Below are 19,860 nucleotides of genomic sequence, written 5' to 3' on the forward strand. Positions count from 1 at the left end.
AAGGTAAAAAAGTGTAATGATGAAACAAACTAAAATAAGATGAAATAAAAATAAAAAATACAAAGTAAAACTTAAAAAAAGGGGGGGGGGGACCAGTCATCTTCTGAAATTATTGAACTCAATGTTCAGTCCAGCAAGCTGTAGCATGCCTAATCAGTAAATGTGATGCTGTTCCTTGAGCTTGCATTGATGTTCACTGGAACACTGCAGCAATCCCAGGACAGCGATGTGGGTATGAGAGCTGGGGGGGTGCACGCGGTGTTGAAATGGCAAACAACCGGAAGCTCGGGGTCATGCTTTCGGACAGAGCAGAGGTGTTCCACAAAGCGGTCACCTAAGCTTTGTTTGGTCTCCCCAATGTAGAGGAGACCGCATTGTGAGCAGTAAATACAGTATACTACATTGAAAGACTCCAAATCATTCTCTCAGTTTCTCCGTCTCCAATGCATCTGCTCTGATGATGCAGCCTTCCACCCTCCCAGAACCGCGACAGTGTTCCCCTTGTCCTCATGCTCCACCCCACCAACCTACACATCCAAAGGGTCATCCTCCGCCATATCCGCCACGTCCAGTGTGATGCCACTACCAAACACATCTTCCCCTCCCCTCCCCTGTTAGCATTCCAAAGGGATCATTCCCCCCCCCGATACCCTGGTCCACTCCTCCATCACCCCTGACACCTCATCCCCTTCCCACGGCACCTTCCCCTGCAATTGCAGGAGGTGTAATACTCACCCATGTACCTCCTCTCTCCTCACTATTCAAGGCCCCAAACACTGCTTTCAGGTGAAGCAGCAATTTACTTGTACTTCTTTCAATGTAGTATACTGTATTCGCTGCTCACAATGCAGTCGCCTCTACATTGGGGAGACCAAACGCAGATTGGGTGACCGCTTTGCGGAACACCTCCCCTCAGACCAAAAACATGATCCCGAGCTTCCTGTCGCTTGCAATTTCAACACTCTTCCCTGCTCTCATGCCCACATCTCTGTCCTGGGATTGCTGCAATGTTCCAGTGAACATCAACGTCTGCTCGAGGGACAGCATCTCATTTACCGATTAGGCACACTACAGCCTGCCGGACTGAACATTGAGTTCAATAATTTCAAAGCATAACTGGCCCCTCTTTTTTTTTAGTTTTTATCTTTTTTTTAGTTTTACTTTGTTTTTTTAATTTCATTTTATTTTAGTTTGTTTCGTCGTCACACTTTTTTTTTACCATGCGCCTGCCCATTTTTTTCATCTTTTGCTTGTGGCTAGGGCTTTCATTATTCTGTCATTTAACACCCTCTCTGCACTAACGCTTTGTATTTCATCACACCATTTGTCTTTGCCTTTGCCCCATAACCTCCTTGTCAGTTATACTGTGACCCTCTGTCCTATCAACACCTTCCCATTTGTTCTCTTTTGCCCCACCCCCATTTTATTTGCTTAAAACCTATTACATTTCTAACCTTTGCCAGTTCTGAAGAAGGGTCACTGACCTGAAACGTTAACTTTGCTTCTCTCTCCACAGATGCTGCCAGACCTGCTGAGTATTTCCAGCATTTTTTGGTTTTATTTCAGGTTTCCAATGTCTACAGTACTTTGCTTTTGTTCAGATAGGTTTGGCAACTTCAGCCCAGTGCCTAGAGCAGGATCTCCTCCACCTTGACAGCCCCTTACATATGGTCCAATTTGAAGCGATGAAATGGTTTGATGAAATGGGTTGGGTGGAGTCCACTATAAAGTGCATTGTACATGGCCTGTATGGAAGAAGCAGATCTGTGGTAATAAAGACAGAAAGTGTTGGAAATACTCAGCAGGTCTGGCAGCATCTGTGGAGAGAGAAGCAGAGTTAACGTTTCAAGTCTGTGACCTTTCATCAGAACTGTGGGGCCGGTGGTTGATTCATGTTCCATGCTTTTATCAAATGTCACTTCACTGTGGCCTGTCTATCAGATCAAATGGGTTTCAAAGACCACACGATGCCAGTGAAAGAGCAAAGAAATTCTCCTGGTTAACAGTTATCCCTCAACTAACATCACTAAAGCAGATTATCTGGTCATTTATCTCGTCTTTCTTTGTGGGACCTTGTGTGCAAGTTTACTACACATAACAAAAAGTGACTAGGTTTCAAAGGAACTTTATCGGCTGTGTAGCACTTTGGCACGTCCTGAGGATGTGAAAGATGCTATATAAATGCAAGTTATTTCATTATATTCTTATGCAGCATACAACCTGGAATGTTTGGTGCCACTTTTCAAACAGGCCAACTTGATATTTTATATGGACACTGCACTTTTTTTTAATTCTTTCATGGGATGTGGGGATTGCTGGCATGTTGCCCATGGATTTGTTACCCATCCCTGATTATCCTTGAACTGAATAGCTTGCGAGGCCATTTCAGAGGGCAGTTAAGCATCAACCCAACCCACCACGTCCATGCCGGCCATCAAGCCTATCTATTCTAATTCCATTTTCCAGCACATGGCCCGCAGCCTTGTAGGTTATGGCGTTTCCAGTACTCATCTAAATACTTCCTAAATGTTGTGAGGGTTCCTTCCTATACTACTCCTTCAAGCAGTGTATTCCAGATTCCAACCACCCTTTGGGTGAAAATCTTTTTCCTCAAATCCCCTCTAAACCTCCTGCCCCTTACCTGAAATCTATGCCCCCTGGTTATTGACCCCTCCGCTAAGGGAAAAAGTTTCTTCCTATCTAACCTATCAATACCTTTCATAATTTTATATACCTCAATCAGATCCCCCCTCAGCCTTCTCTGCTCGAAGGAAAAAACAGTTTAATGTTTTCAAGTTAGGGCTTTTAGTTCTTAGTATTTAGTATCCTCCAGCCCAATGGAACTGTTTAATAACTTGATAATTGTAGATAAGGCCTTGATTTGCTCTCTCTAACTTCCTTTATTTTTAAAGTAAAATTAAATCAAATGTAGAAGAAGAAGAGAATAGGGAAAAAGTAAAAATAGAAGTAATGTTTTCTTATTCTGTTTTTGTTTCAAATTTATATTGCAGTAATAGAGCTACTACTGAGGTCTAGGTAGTTTTACTTTTATTCTGTCATTGCTTTTCACTGTGTGAACTGAAACATTCATGTGCTGTCATGTTACCTTGGCCAGCAAAGTGGCAATTTGATCTGATCTGCAATGCAGGATTACTTGTGTATAATTAACCTAGTTCTGGTGGGATTTATCAAGCGAAAAATCACTAGGTGGGGAGCAGTAGAAAATACTACAAGCTACAATGTGAGAAATGTTAAAGGAATCTCACAAGAGGAAAGTTTCAAGTTATTGCTGCTATATTTTTTTTTAAAGCAAACACGTAAGTGGAATCTGCAATAAGGAGTTGAGGTGAGGTCCTGATTGAGTGGTGTTTTTCGACAGCTTGGCATATGCAAAAAACATGGTTGGACTATGCTGTGATTAAATTGCTCTTTCCTCTGAATGTGCAGAGGCTGATAGAATGCAGCCTCCAAGTATAACAGTGAGTGTGCATATTTTTGCTCCATATATACTCAAAGGGCTGGATTTATACTCCAGGGGGGTGGGAAACGGAAGTGTTAGCGGGAATGAATCTAGAAGAATCACTCGACACTCAGGTCTGCTCCAATGTCAAACAGTTTATTACGCCAGTGGGGAGCAGGTCACTGGGCTGTCCAGATGCCTCTCCACCGAACAAAGGAAAATCATCCATACTTATACATTTTTCAAACAGTTACTCAGCCCATCCTGGCTGGACATGATCCAATCATAACGGTTATTGATTACATACATTACACATATTAGATTACTCATTAGGCATCATGTGGCTACGTGATCAGCTCTTAGCAAGCCCCCTGATCATCTTGTGATGTTTCCCAGACCCCCTTATCAACTATCATTGAGTCTTCACAATGAATCCTTCTACCTTTATCAAGCTTGCATTCCTGATTGCTTCGTGCAGTCTGCAGTTACACAAAGCAGCTGTCTTATACAGTGATATGAGGGGCCCTCCTTGGTCAGGCTAATTGCCTGTGCTAAGCAGTATCATGCTCAAGGCTGCAAGCTAACTAACTTGTCCAACAATGCCTTGGGTAAATACTCCATTTTGTAACAATATGTGGCTATACTTTCATCTTATATATATATATATATATGTGTGTGTGTGTGTATTTATTTAGCTGCATCGGCCACAATTTTGTTCTTCTACAATCCCCCCTTTCGGTAAAGGACTACCCCTAGTCCTGTTAACCGACATACCTACTTTCTTATCCCCGTTTTAACCGTGTCCGGTATTCCCTGCCTCTACCTGCTGGCCAGTCACGTGATTTCAGGAATCCCGGTCACTTAAATCAATATGACCCAAACTATCGTGTCCCTTTGAGGTTAACCTCCTGTGTTGTTCCTTTACCAAAGCCTTTGCTTTCTTTCGCTTAGTATATTGTCCGCATGGACAGCCAGAAATCGTAATACTTCTTTCTTTGTCTTGGGTACAGGAAAGTCTATTCTCGCCAGAACCTTGGCCTCTCATGGCATGCCCTAAATAAGTGACTTTGGTCTTGGCAAACCTGTTCTTTGCCAGATTTATGACAAGATTAGCTTTGGCCAGCCTGTCAAATAGAGTTCTCAAATGTTTGACTTTATCACTCCAAGTGTCGCTGTACCAAAAGGTCATCGTTGTACACAACACAATTACTCAACCCAGCAATTACTTGATTGGTTAATCTTTGAAATGTAGCCAGTGTATCAAATAGCATGACTTCACATTGGAACAGCTCATCTGGCATCACGAAAGCAGAAATTTATTTGGCTTGGTCAGTCAATGGGACTTGCCAATATCCCATAAGCAAATCAATCTTGCTAACAAAGGCTGGGTTCCCCACCCTATCAATACATCCTCAAGACTAAGTCAGTCTTAGTTATCACATTAACCTTTCGGCAATCATTGCAGAATCTTTGAGAACCATCTGGCTTTAGTATAAGAATGACAGACAAACTCCAACTACTTTGACTGGGTTCAATTATATCATTACTTAACATGTATTGAACCTCTTTCCTGACCTTGGTCAGTTTGCTGGGATTGAGTCTGTAAGGGGTTTTGTTTAATTAGTTTAACTTCCCCTCCTTCAACCTCATAAGTAGCCAGAGAAGTACGATGTGGCTTATCTGCACATACAGGCTTATATTCTCTCAATAGGTCAGTTATGTCCTTCCTCTGTTGCTCAGGTAGATGGTGTAGCACCTCATCCACACCCTCCAACACCTCTGCATTCATCAGTTTCACCACAGGAGGCTCAATCTGAGAACTCTCAGTCTCAGACATCATCTGGTTTATCACATGCACTAGTATCAACGTCCACATTCTCTACAAACTGTGCTACACCTACTGGCTGACTATGCTCGCGGTCATAGTACCTCTTCAGCATATTCACATGATACACCCTTTGACTCTTTCATCTGTCTCGGGTACTAACTTTTGATACAGTATGGTCCACTAAACCTAGCTTTCAATAGTTCACCAGGCAAAGGCAACAAGACCAGCACCTTATCCCTGGGTTGAAAACTACATGCCTGAGCTGTTCTATCTGCTTGTGCTTTCATCACCTGCTGAGAAGCCTTGAGATGTTCTCCGGCCACTGCACAAGCTTTTGAGAGTCTTCCTCGGAAGACAACTGAATCCATCCCATCTTATTTAACCCTATGAGCCTAGGACCTTGTCATAACACAATCTGGGAATATTCCAGGAAATTCATCTTGCAAAACCTCAGTTTCTGCAGCCTCAGCTGGCTTCCCCAAAACCACTGGAAGATGTTAATACCTTATCCCCAGCCAAGTCATTGCCTAGCAAAAAATCCACACCTTCAATGGGCAAACTAGTAATGACACCGACACTAACAGGGCCGGTGATTAAGTCACATTTTTAATCAACCCGATGCAAGGTAACAGGTAAATAATTTCCTGAATTAACACCTTTGTATTCAGTGAGCTACGAGTGGGAGGGGGACGGGTGGGTGTGGGGGGGTGGAGAAATTCATGTCATCTGCCAACATCAGTGACTGTGCCACCCCTGTATCTCTAAGGATAATAATTGACTTGCCTGCCTCACCAGACAAATGTGGGGATACTTCACCTTCACATAGCAAACTGCTATAGTTTTCTGCAACCTGATTCACTCTATCAGCAAATGGTGGAGAAACTACCTGTTTCTCATGGGCATTAGCCACTAGGACAGTATTTCCAGGGGAACACCATTTGACTGCAAAGGGCTTGTTTTTCCAATTCCAGCACTCAGTCTACACTTGTCCTTTTTTATGACAAAAATAGCATGTCGGTCCCCTTGAACCAAACTCATCCTCCTAACTCTCCCTTTTACTAACATGAGGCGTGTCTGTGACCTTCGCCATCTTTCTCAATAGAACAAGATCTCTTTTCATTATCAAACTTCCCATCCCATTAATTTCTCTGAAAGTTTCCAAATTGGAGCCTGTGACTATGGTCCTTATGAATCAATTCATAATCAACTGCCACTACCGCTGCTTCCTTTATTTTTATGAACTTTTGCTGGAATTTTAGCTCACAGCCGAGGCCACGCCACTGGCTGAAAAGTCGAGGCCGAGCCCGCCTCCACCGGGCCTGGAAGCCACGCAGTGATTTTACGTGGCCTAGCCCCTGAATTGGCCTTGGTCAAGGCTTCTGCCCCTCTGAGGCAAGAAGTCCCACCTCCTGGAATTGCTGGCTAATCAGTGAACCAGCAGCTCCTCAGTCCCAGCAGCGCCACCGGGAGCAGTGGCTATTGTTGGGACTGCACCCAGGCAGAAGAGCAAGGGGGATTCCAGCACCGAAAGGTGAGTGGGGTGTCGGGCCTCACCAGGGAAAATTGGCTGTCCGCCAACGAGAGGGGTTGGGGTCGATTATGAGGGTGGGGGGAGATGCTCCAGTAGGGGAGGCTTGTGCCACAGGGGGACCCTCTATGGGGCGCAGAGTGGCCAATCAGAAGGGCCTCCTCGAGCCCGGATGGCCTCCTCAGCTGGCGAATATACCAGCGGCGGCGGTGGGAGGAAGCCCTTAAGAGGCAATTAATTGGACAAGGGCCACAATTAGCCTGGGGAAGGTGAGCAATTTTCAACCTCTACCGCTGCTGGTAAAATGGCAGTGAGGACAAGTCGGTGACGGGAACAGCATCCCCACCTTCCACTCGATTTTACGCCCCTTCTGTCTCCAGTCCGCTCCCGTGCGGGGCATAAAAGTCCAGCCTTTATGTTCATCCAGGTGGCACCTTATTCCCGAAGGGACGTTATTTATTTTTGAATTCTCCCATCAGAATCACTTCCCTAAGTCTCTCAAAGTCTTTGTCGATATGCCACCTATCAAACACCTTTTCCTTCTCTCTAGCAATTTCCATATGTGTCTGGCCCTGTTTCCTTTTTAAATTTCTGAATTTCGGTCTGTAGGTCTCTGCTACCAACTCATAGGCATTGAGAACAGCAGTCTTTACTATGTCATGGTCCCGTGAGTGCTCTTCTGAAAGAGATGAGTGCATCTCCAAAGCTTTCCCTACAATAACACTCTGTAGGACCATTATCCAAAATAATCTAGACCAATCCAGATTGATGGCAATCTTCTCAATGATACCAAGTACATTTCTACTCCCTCCTCACTAAATTTAGGTACCAAGTGAATATTCTTTGCCAACTCAAAACAACAAGGAGTCTGCTCTGGATCATCCTTAACTTTCATATTCAATGCATGTTCATGGACTCTGAACTTTTCCCTTTCCCTTTCTCTTTCCAATTCAAGTTTATTTCATTTCTCTTTCTAATTCAAGTTTTCACATTTCTCTCTCTTTTTCTTCTCTTTCCAATTTTATCCTCTCAATTTTGGCAAGTTCTACTTAAACTCTAGCAGTAACATCTTTTTCTTTCTCAAACTTCAAGCGAAGAGCCAATTCTTCAATGACTTCTGCCTTCCTGGCCCCTAATTTTAAGCTGACCCCTAGGCTCCCTGCGATAGCCTTCAAATTATCTTTTATCAACTGTTCCAAGACACTAAGAGACTCTTCACAAAGGCATGAGCAACAAAGGTATTCATGTTGATTTCCCACTGAATATAGCAAAAGTAAATGTAAAATCTTGTTTGTTTAAATTCTGGAAAATCCCAGTGAACCTGCTTCACAGCTTAATTTCAGTTCTATCCTGGATGAGCCCCTAATTTTGTTATGATCTCCATGGAGATGACAACACAAAAGAACTAAATTTACCAAATGACCCCAAATAGAAAAAAAAAACAAATGGACAAGATTTCATTTTATCACTTTTACTTTAACAATCAAACCAAAAGCAACATAAATTAAACATGAATTAACAGACAAATCAGTCAATATATATATCACAAATTACACATTAACTATTGAATACAACAAAGATAGATCTCATGGATTTACTGGGCAGTCCACTCAGTATATATGACCACCAAATTCTTCTAAGTTCTGAACTTCCTCAGATAGATCCCCAGCTCCTTTCTTTCAAGATGCAGCCACCGATATCTCTTCCGACAGCAGTTCCCCATCGATCCCTAACTCCACGGGTAGGGTCTTCACCCAAAATGGTGCACTTCTCCAGAACCTTCTCAGCTCTGCTCAAGATAAGGCTTGATGGTATGGATCCACCAGTATTACCTTTATCCAAGCCTTTCAGTGACAACCTCCTGACTGCCCAAAGCCTGTTCCACCATCTACAAGGCTCAAGTCAGGACTGCGATGGAATATTCTCCACTCACCTTCTGCTGCAACATGCTATGTCTGCATTTTGGCTGTCCCTCTGACAGACTTCATCCTTATCCTTACAGGTAGCAAGTACGTGGATAAAATCAGTTTCTGTGGTTCCTCATTCTCTATCACTCCTGGGTTCCCTTTACTCTGCATACAACTCCAATTTGTCACAACAACTCCATTTTGGACATGCACTACTCTAGGAGGTGTGACTGAAGTTTGGAGCAAGCTGTTCATATAATTCACCCCCTCCCCTATGTGTTGGAGCTCAATGCTCAATGACTCTAAACCAGAGAGAATCAAGATGGAGACGTCTACTGCAGATGTCTTTGCTCTGGACAATCTCGCTGTCCTCAAACTCTCACAGACTGCAGTCCAAACACACAATTGATTCTGCCATATCTTATTCTAGATTATTTATATTATTTATATATTTTTTTAGTTTGTTGTACGTTTTTGTCTTTTCCTCACTCTAACTTGCTCTAAGCACTAAACAGTGGACAAAAATTTCAAATACTTATTGCCTCAAGCTTACATGAACCAATACACATCTTGAAGGCAAAATAGCTACACCTCTTTCCCCCTCTGCAATGAATATCCACTCCCACTAAATTTACAACTTTTGCACTCCATTCACCCCACACTCTTTTCATGACCACTTCATGCGACCACTCTCGAATTAGCTTCCTTCTGGCTGCAAACTAATGGGACAACCACCATACCATTCACATTGCTGCTGTAATCGAATTGGAAAGCTAATGTTACAAACCATAGTCGGTTCAGCATTTTCTTTTCTCTTTTCCCAAGATGTGGAGGACTGTATTTATTGCCATCCATAGTTGCCATGAGAAAGTGGTGATGGGCACTCGTGCTGATGGTGCTTCAACAATGGTTTGTCAGAGATTGGGAGGGAGACTTGGTAAGCTGTTGAAACACAGAACTTTTTGCTCAGTTGGATGACCAATGGCTGCCAGGTCACTGTGGCAAATGGTTACTCTAGAAGGGTGAACCAGCTAGGAATGTGATTATTTTTAATTGGATGAGTTTCAAGGTAAGAAACTATGCATGACATGAAATATATTTGTACTTATAATAAGCGCTGTATGTTTTTTTTTGTCATTTGAGCTTTCTGGTGTTTGCAGCTGGATGACATTTTACAAACTACACAGAAAAAAGGTGCCTGAAAAGACCCAACCCACCCTCACCAACCCTAATTTTCAAGAATGGTAATGGGAAGATTGGAACAAGCTGGCCAATTTCAGAAAAATTCAAGCGAAAATTCCTCCTCGACTCCCTACAGTGATCAAGCAAGTGTAAGACCCTCTACCTGGTCTAAAGGTTCGAACCTTTACTCTGGCTTTCAATGGCACACAACAACTTGGATATTATTCAACTAGATGTGGTACACGTTTATTAAACCACTAAGCAATAGTACATACTCATGATAATACCGGTTGTTTAGCAGTCCTGCTGTTCGGAGTCCATCTCAGTGGTCAATCCATTGACAAATCCTCTGTGTGTGACTTCTGGATGACCAACAACGCCACCCAAACCACTGCAGCATAGATGTTCCTGTGGGCTCTTTCTTTATACCCATTTTTATTTTTATTCATTCATGGGATGTGGCTGTCGTTGGCAAGGCCAGCATTTATTGCCCATCCCTAATTGCCCATGAGAAGGTGGTGGTGGTGAGCTGCCATCTTGAACCGCTGCAGTCATTGGGGTGTAGGCACACCGACAGTGCAGTTACAAAGGGGGGGGGGGGGGTCCAGGAGTTTGACCCAGCAACAGTGAAGGAACAGTGATATAGTCCCAAGTCAGGATGGTGTGTGACTTGAAGGGGAACTTGCAGGTGGTGGTGTTCCCATGCAACTGCTACCCTTGTCCTTCTAGGTGGTAGAGGTTGTGGGTTTGGAAGGTGAAAAGATGCCAGTGTTGTAGCTGTACTGGAACAGGTTAGCTTGGGGCACGGCTAGTTCTGGAGCACAAGTCTTCAGTACTATTTTCAGAATGTTGTCAGGGCCAATAGCCTTTGCAGTATCCAGTGCCTTCAGCCATTTCTAGATATCGCGTGGAGTGAATCGGATTGGTGGAAAACTGGCACCTGTGATGTTGAAGACCTCAGGGGGAGGCTGAGTTGGATCATCCTCTTGGCACTTCTGGCTGAAGATGGATGCAAATGCTTCAGCCTTGTCTTTTGCATTGATGTCCTGGGCTCCCCCATAGTTGAGGATGGGGATATTTGTGGAGCCTCCTCCTCCTGTCATTTATTTAATTGTCCACCATCATTCATGATTGAATGTGGCAGGACTGCAGAGCTTAGATCTGATCCGTTGGTTGTGGGATCGTTTAGCCCTGTCGCATGAGTCACGGTGCCGGTCGCCTGTCCAGGCTCGGGTGAGACAATTTTAAAAGGAAACATTGTTGGATAATGGTGCACTGGGTTGAAAAAGCGTCGAGCAAGGTTGATCTTGAACAAAATGGCATCAGGAGTCGGGCGGAGTCGGCAGCCATTCCTCAACCAGACCGTGGAGAGAAAGTGCAGGAACTCCTGGAATGCGCGGGAAACCCCCAGAAAGAGCACAACCACCTCAATTAAAGTCAAAATGATTTACAAAGAAAGGGAATCACCCTAAAAAGCCAAACAAAGCCTAGGAAAACAAAATCGATTCGAAATTTAGAATGCTTGAAAGATTCCACAATCAGGAATGACCCAATGAGGTACAATATTGGTCCTTATGGAGAAAAAGATTCCTATGATTTAGGATAGCTTCCCAGCTGCATACTAAATAAGCAGAACAAGTAAATACTCTTTTATACTCTATGGGTGCAATTGCAGATGACGTGATTGTAAAGCAAGGAATAAATGAGGCTTTGGATAAATTTGAAGATGTGCTACAAGCCTTTGACAAATATTTCAATTTAAGCAGTAACAAAATTCTGGAAAGAGCAAAATTTAACAAGTGAGTCCAGAAGATAGGCGAATCCGTAGATTCTTTTATAAATGATCTGTACAGATTGGCTGAGGGATGTCACTATGGAAAATTGAAGGTGGAACTGATAAGGGACCAAATAGTTGTTGGAATAGTTGATGAGTCTTTATCAGATCTCCTATAGTCGAAAGATGACCTTACACTGGAGAAGGCAATTCGGATCGTATGACAGGCAGAAGTCTGAAGACAAAATAGAGCCATTCTACAGGCTGAAGAGAAGCCTTGGATGAGAAGAAATCCAATGACTGTACATTTCTTGAAGCCAAAGACGGAGAGGGAATCTATAGAGAAGACGACAAACACAGGTGAGAAGGTGCATGACACCGGGAAACCGTGCCAGCGCTGTGGAGCCAGGAAGACCCACAGACGGGAGCAGAGTTTGGCTAGTAAAGTGGAACGTTTCAATTGCAAAAAGACAGGCCATTATGAACCTCTTTGTTCAAAATCGCAAAGCAAAAGACATTCACACAGAGAGCGGTAAATGAAGTGCATCAACTTCCAGCAGAAAAGGAACCAAGAGACTTCCCAGGAGAAATGAATGACCCAGATCCAGGATTTTGTATGGCGGACATTTATGTAATTGGATATCTAACGAATTTCAAATTGGATACAGGTGCTAGTGTCACAGTTCTGTCAGACGAACAGCCATGATTGATGAGACATTGCCTACAACTGGTCGAAATACAGTTGCATGGTCCAGGTGGGACCCAACTGGAAATGAAGGGTAAGCTTCAAGCAACTCTCCAATATAGAGGGAGACAAATTATGGAAACCCTTTACGTCTTGCAAAACCAAGAAAATTCCCTGTTAAGTAGAAAAGCATGCTTAGACCTGCATCTGATCAAGAAGATTGGCAGGTAAACAGTTGCTTCCAAGCAGACTATCCAAAACTTTTCTCAAATCTTGGAAGACTCAAGACAGCGTATAGAATCACACTTAAAGAAGATGCCGGACCAGAAAGATATCTCACCCATTGATGAACCAAGTTCAAGACCAGCTGGAAGAGATGATCAGGATGGAAGTCATTTCTCCTGCTACGAAATCAATGGAGTGGTGTTCATCTATGGTCCCAGTTCCACAACAAAATGGTACTCTTCATATCTGTGCGGATTTAACACAGCTTAACATAGGATCATAGGAAATAGGAGCAGCAGTAGGTCACTCAGCCGGTCGAGCCCGCTCCGCCATTCAAACAGATCATGGCTGATCATCTACCTCCACGCCATTTTTCCTTACATTGCCCATATCCCTTGATGTCATTAGTATCCAGAAATATTTCAATTTCTGTCTTGAACATGCCCAATGATTGAACTTCCACAGCCCTCTGAGGTAGAGAATTCCACAGTTTCACCACTGTCTGAGTAAAGAAATTCCTCCTCATCTCAGTCTTATTCTGAGACTGTGTCCCCTGGTTCTAGACTCACCAGCCAAGTGAAACATTCTATCCACATCTACCCTGTCACGCCCTGCAAGAATTTTGTAAGTTCCAGTGAGATTACCTCTCATTCTTTGAAACTCTAGAGAATACAGGCCCAGTTTCTGCAATCTCACCTTATAAGACAATCCCGCCATCCCAAGGATGAGCCTGGTGAACATCTGTTGCACTTCCTCTATGACAAGTATATCCTTCCTTAGATAAGACCAAAACTGTACACAATACTCCAGGTGCAGTCTCACCAAGGCTCTATATAATTGCTGCAAGACTTCTTTACTCTTGTACTCAAATCCCTTTGCAATGAAGGCCAACATACAATTTGCTTTCCTAATTGCTTGCTGCGCCTGCATACTAGTTTTCAATGACTCATGAACAAGGACGCCCAGGTCCCTTTGGACATCAACACTTCCTAACCTCTTAGCATTTAAAAAATACTCTGCCTTTCTGTTTCTCTATCAAAGTGGATCACTTCACACTTATTCACATTATATTCCATCTGCAATGTCCTTGCCCATTCACTTAGCCTGTCCAGATCCTCTTGAAACCTCCTTGCATCTGCCTCACACCTTACGTTCCCTCCTAGTTTTGTGTCATCAGAAAATTTGGAAATATTACATTTGGTCCCCACAACCAAATCATTTATATAGATTGTGAACAGTTGTGGCCCAAGCACTGATCCTTGCGATACCCCACTAGGAACAGCCTGCCATCCTGAGAATGATTTGTTTATTCCTACTTGTTGCATTCTGTCTGTTAACCAATTCTCAATCCATAGCAATAAATGACCCCCAACCCCATGTGCTCTAATTTTGTTCACTAACCACTAATGTTTCTTCTTTCTTTTGGGCCTCCTTATCTCGAGAGACAATGGATACGCGCCTGGAGGTGGTCAGTGGTTTGTGAAGCAGCGCCTGGAGTGGCTATAAAGGCCAATTCTGGAGTGACAGGCTCTTCCACAGGTGCTGCAGAGAAATTTGTTTGTTGGGGCTGTTGCACAGTTGGCTCTCCCCTTGCGCCTCTGTCTTTTTTCCTGCCAACTACTAAGTCTCTTCGACTCGCCACAATTTAGCCCTGTCTTTATGGCTGCCCGCCAGCTCTGGCGAATGCTGGCAACTGACTCCCACGACTTGTGATCAATGTCACACGATTTCATGTCGCGTTTGCAGACGTCTTTATAACGGAGACATGGACGGCCGGTGGGTCTGATACCAGTGGCGAGCTCGCTGTACAATGTGTCTTTGGGGATCCTGCCATCTTCCATGCGGCTCACATGGCCAAGCCATCTCAAGCGCCGCTGACTCAGTAGTGTGTATAAGCTGGGGGTGTTGGCCGCTTCAAGGACTTCTGTGTTGGAGATATAGTCCTGCCACCTGATGCCAAGTATTCTCCGAAGGCAGCGAAGATGGAATGAATTGAGACGTCGCTCTTGGCTGGCATACGTTGTCCAGGCCTCGCTGCCGTAGAGCAAGGTACTGAGGACACAGGCCTGATACACTCGGACTTTTGTGTTCCGTGTCAGTGCGCCATTTTCCCACACTCTCTTGGCCAGTCTGGACATAGCAGTGGAAACCTTACCCATGCGCTTGTTGATTTCTGCATCTAGAGACAGGTTACTGGTGATAGTTGAGCCTAGGTAGGTGAACTCTTGAACCACTTCCAGAGCGTGGTCGCCAATATTGATGGATGGAGCATTTCTGACATCCTGCCCCATGATGTTCGTTTTCTTGAGGCTGATGGTTAGGCCAAATTCATTGCAGGCAGACGCAAACCTGTCGATGAGACTCTGCAGGCATTCTTCAGTGTGAGATGTTAAAGCAGCATCGTCAGCAAAGAGGAGTTCTCTGATGAGGACTTTCCGTACTTTGGACTTCGCTCTTAGACGGGCAAGGTTGAACAACCTGCCCCCTGATCTTGTGTGGAGGAAAATTCCTTCTTCAGAGGATTTGAACGCATGTGAAAGCAGCAGGGAGAAGAAAATCCCAAAAAGTGTGGGTGCGAGAACACAGCCCTGTTTCACACCACTCAGGATCGGAAAGGGCTCTGATGAGGAGCCACCATGTTGAATTGTGCCTTTCATATTGTCATGGAATGAGGTGATGATACTTAGTAGCTTTGGTGGACATCCGATCTTTTCTAGTAGTCTGAAGAGACCACGTCTGCTGACGAGGTCAAAGGCTTTGGTGAGATCAATGAAAGCAATGTAGAGGGGCATCTGTTGTTCACGGCATTTCTCCTGTATCTGACGAAGGGAGAACAGCATGTCAATAGTCGATCTCTCTGCACGAAAGCCACACTGTGCCTCAGGGTAGACGCGCTCGGCCAGCTTCTGGAGCCTGTTCAGAGCGACTCGAGCAAAGACTTTCCCCACTATGCTGAGCAGGGAGATTCCACGGTAGTTGTTGCAGTCACCGCGGTCACCTTTGTTTTTATAGAGGGTGATAATGTAGGATTAGTATAAATGGGTGGTTGATGGTCGGCACAGACTCGGTGAGCCGAAGGGCCTGTTTCAGTGCTGTATCTCTAAATAAAAATAAAACCTCCTGTGTGGGACCTTATCAAAAGCCTTCTGAAAATCCAAATACACCACATACACTGGTTTTCCTTTATCTACGCTACAAGTAACATTCTCAAAAAACGCCAATAGGTTTGCCAAACATGATTTCCTTTCATAAATCCATGTTGACTCTGCCCAATCAGATCATTATTTTCTAAGTATCCAGTTATCACATCCTTTATAATAGATTCTAACATTTTACCTACTCCGAACAGAGCAGTGGCATGGGAAATTCATCCAATGTCCACAGTGGATGACAGCTTGCAAAGTTGTCTCAGAACATAATGTTTACCAAACTCGATGGCAATAGTCAGTTTTGGCAGGTTCCCTTAGATGAGACCTCAAGATTACTAACCACGTTTATAACACCTTTCGGGAGGTTTTGTTTCCATCGGTTACCATTTGGAATAACGTCCGCACCAGAGATCTTCCAAAGGTCAATGTCTAACATCTTAGAAGGGCTCAAGGGAGTTATTTGTCACATGGATGACATCCTGGCACATGGGCAGTCAGTAGGGGAACATAACCAGAGTTCGAGCAGTTTTACAATGGCTTCAAGAAGTGGGGCTAACACTGAACGAGAAGTGCAAATTCCCAAAGACATCAAATCATTTCTTGGGACACATAGTAAGCAGATTACAATCAGATCATCCGTGATCTTGTGGAATGGCTGAGCAGGCATGAGGGGCCAAGTGGCCTACTCCTAGAGTTATAGTCATACAGCACAGAAACAGGCCCTTCGGCCCATCATGTCTGTGCTGACCATCAACCACCTATCTATTCTAATCCCATTTTCCAGCCCTTGGCCCAAAGTCTTGTATGCTATGGCGTTTCAAGTGCTCATCTAAATACTTCTTAAATGTTGTGAGGGTGCCTGCCTCTACCACCCCTTTAAGCAGTGCGTTCCAGATTCCAACCACCCTCTGGGTGAAATATTTTTTTCCTCAAATCCCCTCTAAACCTCCTGCCACTTACCTTAAATCTATGCCCCCTGGTTATTGACACCTCCGCTAAGGGAAAAAGTTTCTTCCTATCTAACCTATCAATGCCCATCATATTTTGTATACCTCAATCATGTCCCCCCTCAGCCTTCTCTGCTCTAAGGAAAACAACCCTAGTCTTTTCAGTCTCTCTTCATAGCTGAAATGCTCCAGCCCAGGCTACATCCTGGTGAATCTCCTCTGCACCCTCTCCAGTGCAATTACATCCTTCCTATAGTGTGGTGACCAGAACTGTACACAGTACTCCAGCTGTGGCTTAACTAGCGTTTTATACAGCTCCATCATAACCTCCCTGCTCTCATATGCTATGTCTCGGCTAATAAAAGCAAGTATCCCATATGCCTTCCTAACCACCTTATCTACCTGTGCTGCTGCCTTGAGTGATCTATGGACAAGTACACCAAGGTCCCTCTGACCTTCTGTGCTTCCTAGGGTCCTACCATCCATTCTATATTCCTTTGCCTTGTTAGTTTTATTAAGCTATCTGGCCACCTTCAAAGGTTTGTGTACAAGCACCCCCAGGTCTGCCTCTTCTTGCACCCCCTTTAAAATTGTAACATTTGGCATTGTCGCAATTATTCCTACCAAATTTCCTTTGTCATGTGTCCCCCCCAGGTCACCAACCTGCCTATGTCCTCTTGAAGTCTATTACTACCTTCCTGCTTACTACACTTCCCAGTTTTGTGTCATCTTCAAAATGTGACCCATATCCCCAAGTCCAAGTCATGATATATTAACATACATCAAAAGCAGCAGTGATCCTAGAGCTGAACCTTGTTCAAACTAATTGATTTTACTCAAGTTCTAACATTCCATTTAAATCATTCAAATAAAACAGAACAACTATCTGTAAAATTATCTATTTTCCTTGAGAGTTCTTGTTTACTATTTGGGCACCAATACTGGAACTATAACTAATTTCAAATTAATTGCCAATGCACAGGAAATTAAGGGAGGTTTTTAAAAAATATTTCTGAAACTCTAACATTCATACTGATTCATGCTGAAAATGAAGATCAATTTTTTCTGTTGCAGTAATGGAGAGGCATATATTGAAAACTCAGAACACATTTCAGTACAAAAATGGACCATTACCATGGTCTTGAATTCCCTACTGCATTTCCTCTTGTTCGCAACCTTGAATCATCTTTATTTTTAAAATTAGCTCTTTAATTGATTAAGAAGGTTATCACACTGTCAAGCATAGAAAAAGGACAGCTTTCCTACTAATGAATCACAATGACAATGGATATTTTAATACAAATAAGTTATTGCCATTGTCACAGATCTGTAATGTGCAGTGTAAAGCACTTTTAAGGGAGAGAAGATTCTGGAATTCCTGAGACACAGTGTGCAGCAGCTGCATTTGTGTTACCCAGGGCAACAGCAAGAGAGAGGTCACATGGTAATGTTTTCACTTGGCTGTGTGTGGAACTGGCAGACACCGGCTGAAACCAATTAGTTTGGAGAGACTCTCCAGTGAGGCATACTGAAGAAAAGGAACTGTTTTATTCTCTCTCAGAAAAATTATACAAGGAGCAACACGCCAAGTTAATTCCCTGAGTAAAGAAGAAAAGCCTTCTTTGTCAAGAAACCATTTTAATTTCTGTGCTCATTGTTCAAAGAATTGTTTAATCTTTACTGCAGCCAAATAGTTGAATGCCTATCTTCTGAAGGACTATTTTCATCAAATCCACATTAGAAGACCTCATCCATCAGGAACGTAACCTACAAACTTTTATTTATTTTATTTATTCGTAAGAGACCGCTAATTTTTTTAAACTCCATTTTTAAAACCGGCTAATTGTTAGTTTTTGAATGTATGTGTGTGAATGGGGGAGTTAGATTAAAATAAGAAGTTGTAAGGCCTTTTGATATAGGGTTATCTTAATGGTGTTTAAGATTTAGTTTTTTAATAAATAGTTAATTTGTTGTTGTCTAAAGATACCTGTTTCATTCTGGGGTTACTAGAATGTTTAATTTGACTGTTTTTTGATTGGGTGTGTAAGCTTAATAATATGCTGCGACCTGTGGAGTGACGGGACTGAATTGACAGTGTGTTGCTCCCGCCATGGTCAGAACAGATTTAATTGGGAGGCTCCTTCCAAGATCAGAATCAGATTAATTGGGGGGCTCGCATTTGGAATCATATTAATTACTCGTCTCTGGGATAACATAAATTGGGGTCTTGCATCTGGCATCATATTAATTGCTCTCATGTCTGGCATCATATTAATTGGAAACTCGATTGTTGGGATCCAAATCTAAGGCCTATTACAAACAATAAATGGAACCAGGTTTCTTGTGTAATAAGGTACAGTCTATACCATTGTAATGGCATTAGCAATTGCAGCAGAGTTTCTGGGAAAGGCAAATGTATCCCTCAGAGACTTGACAACTTTAACTAAGAATAAACTAAAAGAATTGGCAGCAAAATTGGGATTAGAATTGAAATCAGGTGCCAAAAAAGCAGAGATATTTGATTTAATAATCTGGCATTTAAAATTAGAAGAGGAACCAGTAGGTAGTAAGTCAGAGAATAATGCAGTGAAATTAGCCAAAATTCAGTTAGAAACAAAAAAAAAACTTGAAACAGAAAAAGAAACACCAAAAGCATTGGAAAAACTTAAGCTTCATCAGGAAAAAGAAAAAGCAACAGAATTGGGAAAAACTTAGTCTCGAATTTCAGAGAAAATGAAAAAGAAGCAAGGGGTTTCGAATTTAAAAAGATGGAACTAAGACAAAGGGGTGGTCTTGACTCCAGGGAATATTCTGGTCAGGAAGAATCTGAATCCAGCCTAGGACCCAGTGAAAAGCTATTTAAATGTATACAAGTTTGAGGAAAGGGACAACGAGGCATTTTTCATATCTTTTGAAAAAATAGCCAAACGGATGAAATGGCCGAAGGAAAGCTGAACACTGATTATGCAGGGCAGGTTGGTAGGCAGAGCTCATGAAGTTTATGCCATGCTTCCTGCAGATTATGAGATGACAAAAAAGGCTATTCTTGCTGCATATGAGTTAGTCCATGAAGCTTACCATTGGAAGTTTCGGAACTTACGGAGATTGGCTGGGCAGACGTATGTAGAATTTGAGAGGGTGAAGCAAATTAATTTTGACTGTTGGATATGAGCAT

Source organism: Heterodontus francisci, chromosome 3 (assembly GCF_036365525.1).
Source record: "Heterodontus francisci isolate sHetFra1 chromosome 3, sHetFra1.hap1, whole genome shotgun sequence".
Lineage (NCBI taxonomy): Eukaryota > Metazoa > Chordata > Chondrichthyes > Heterodontiformes > Heterodontidae > Heterodontus > Heterodontus francisci.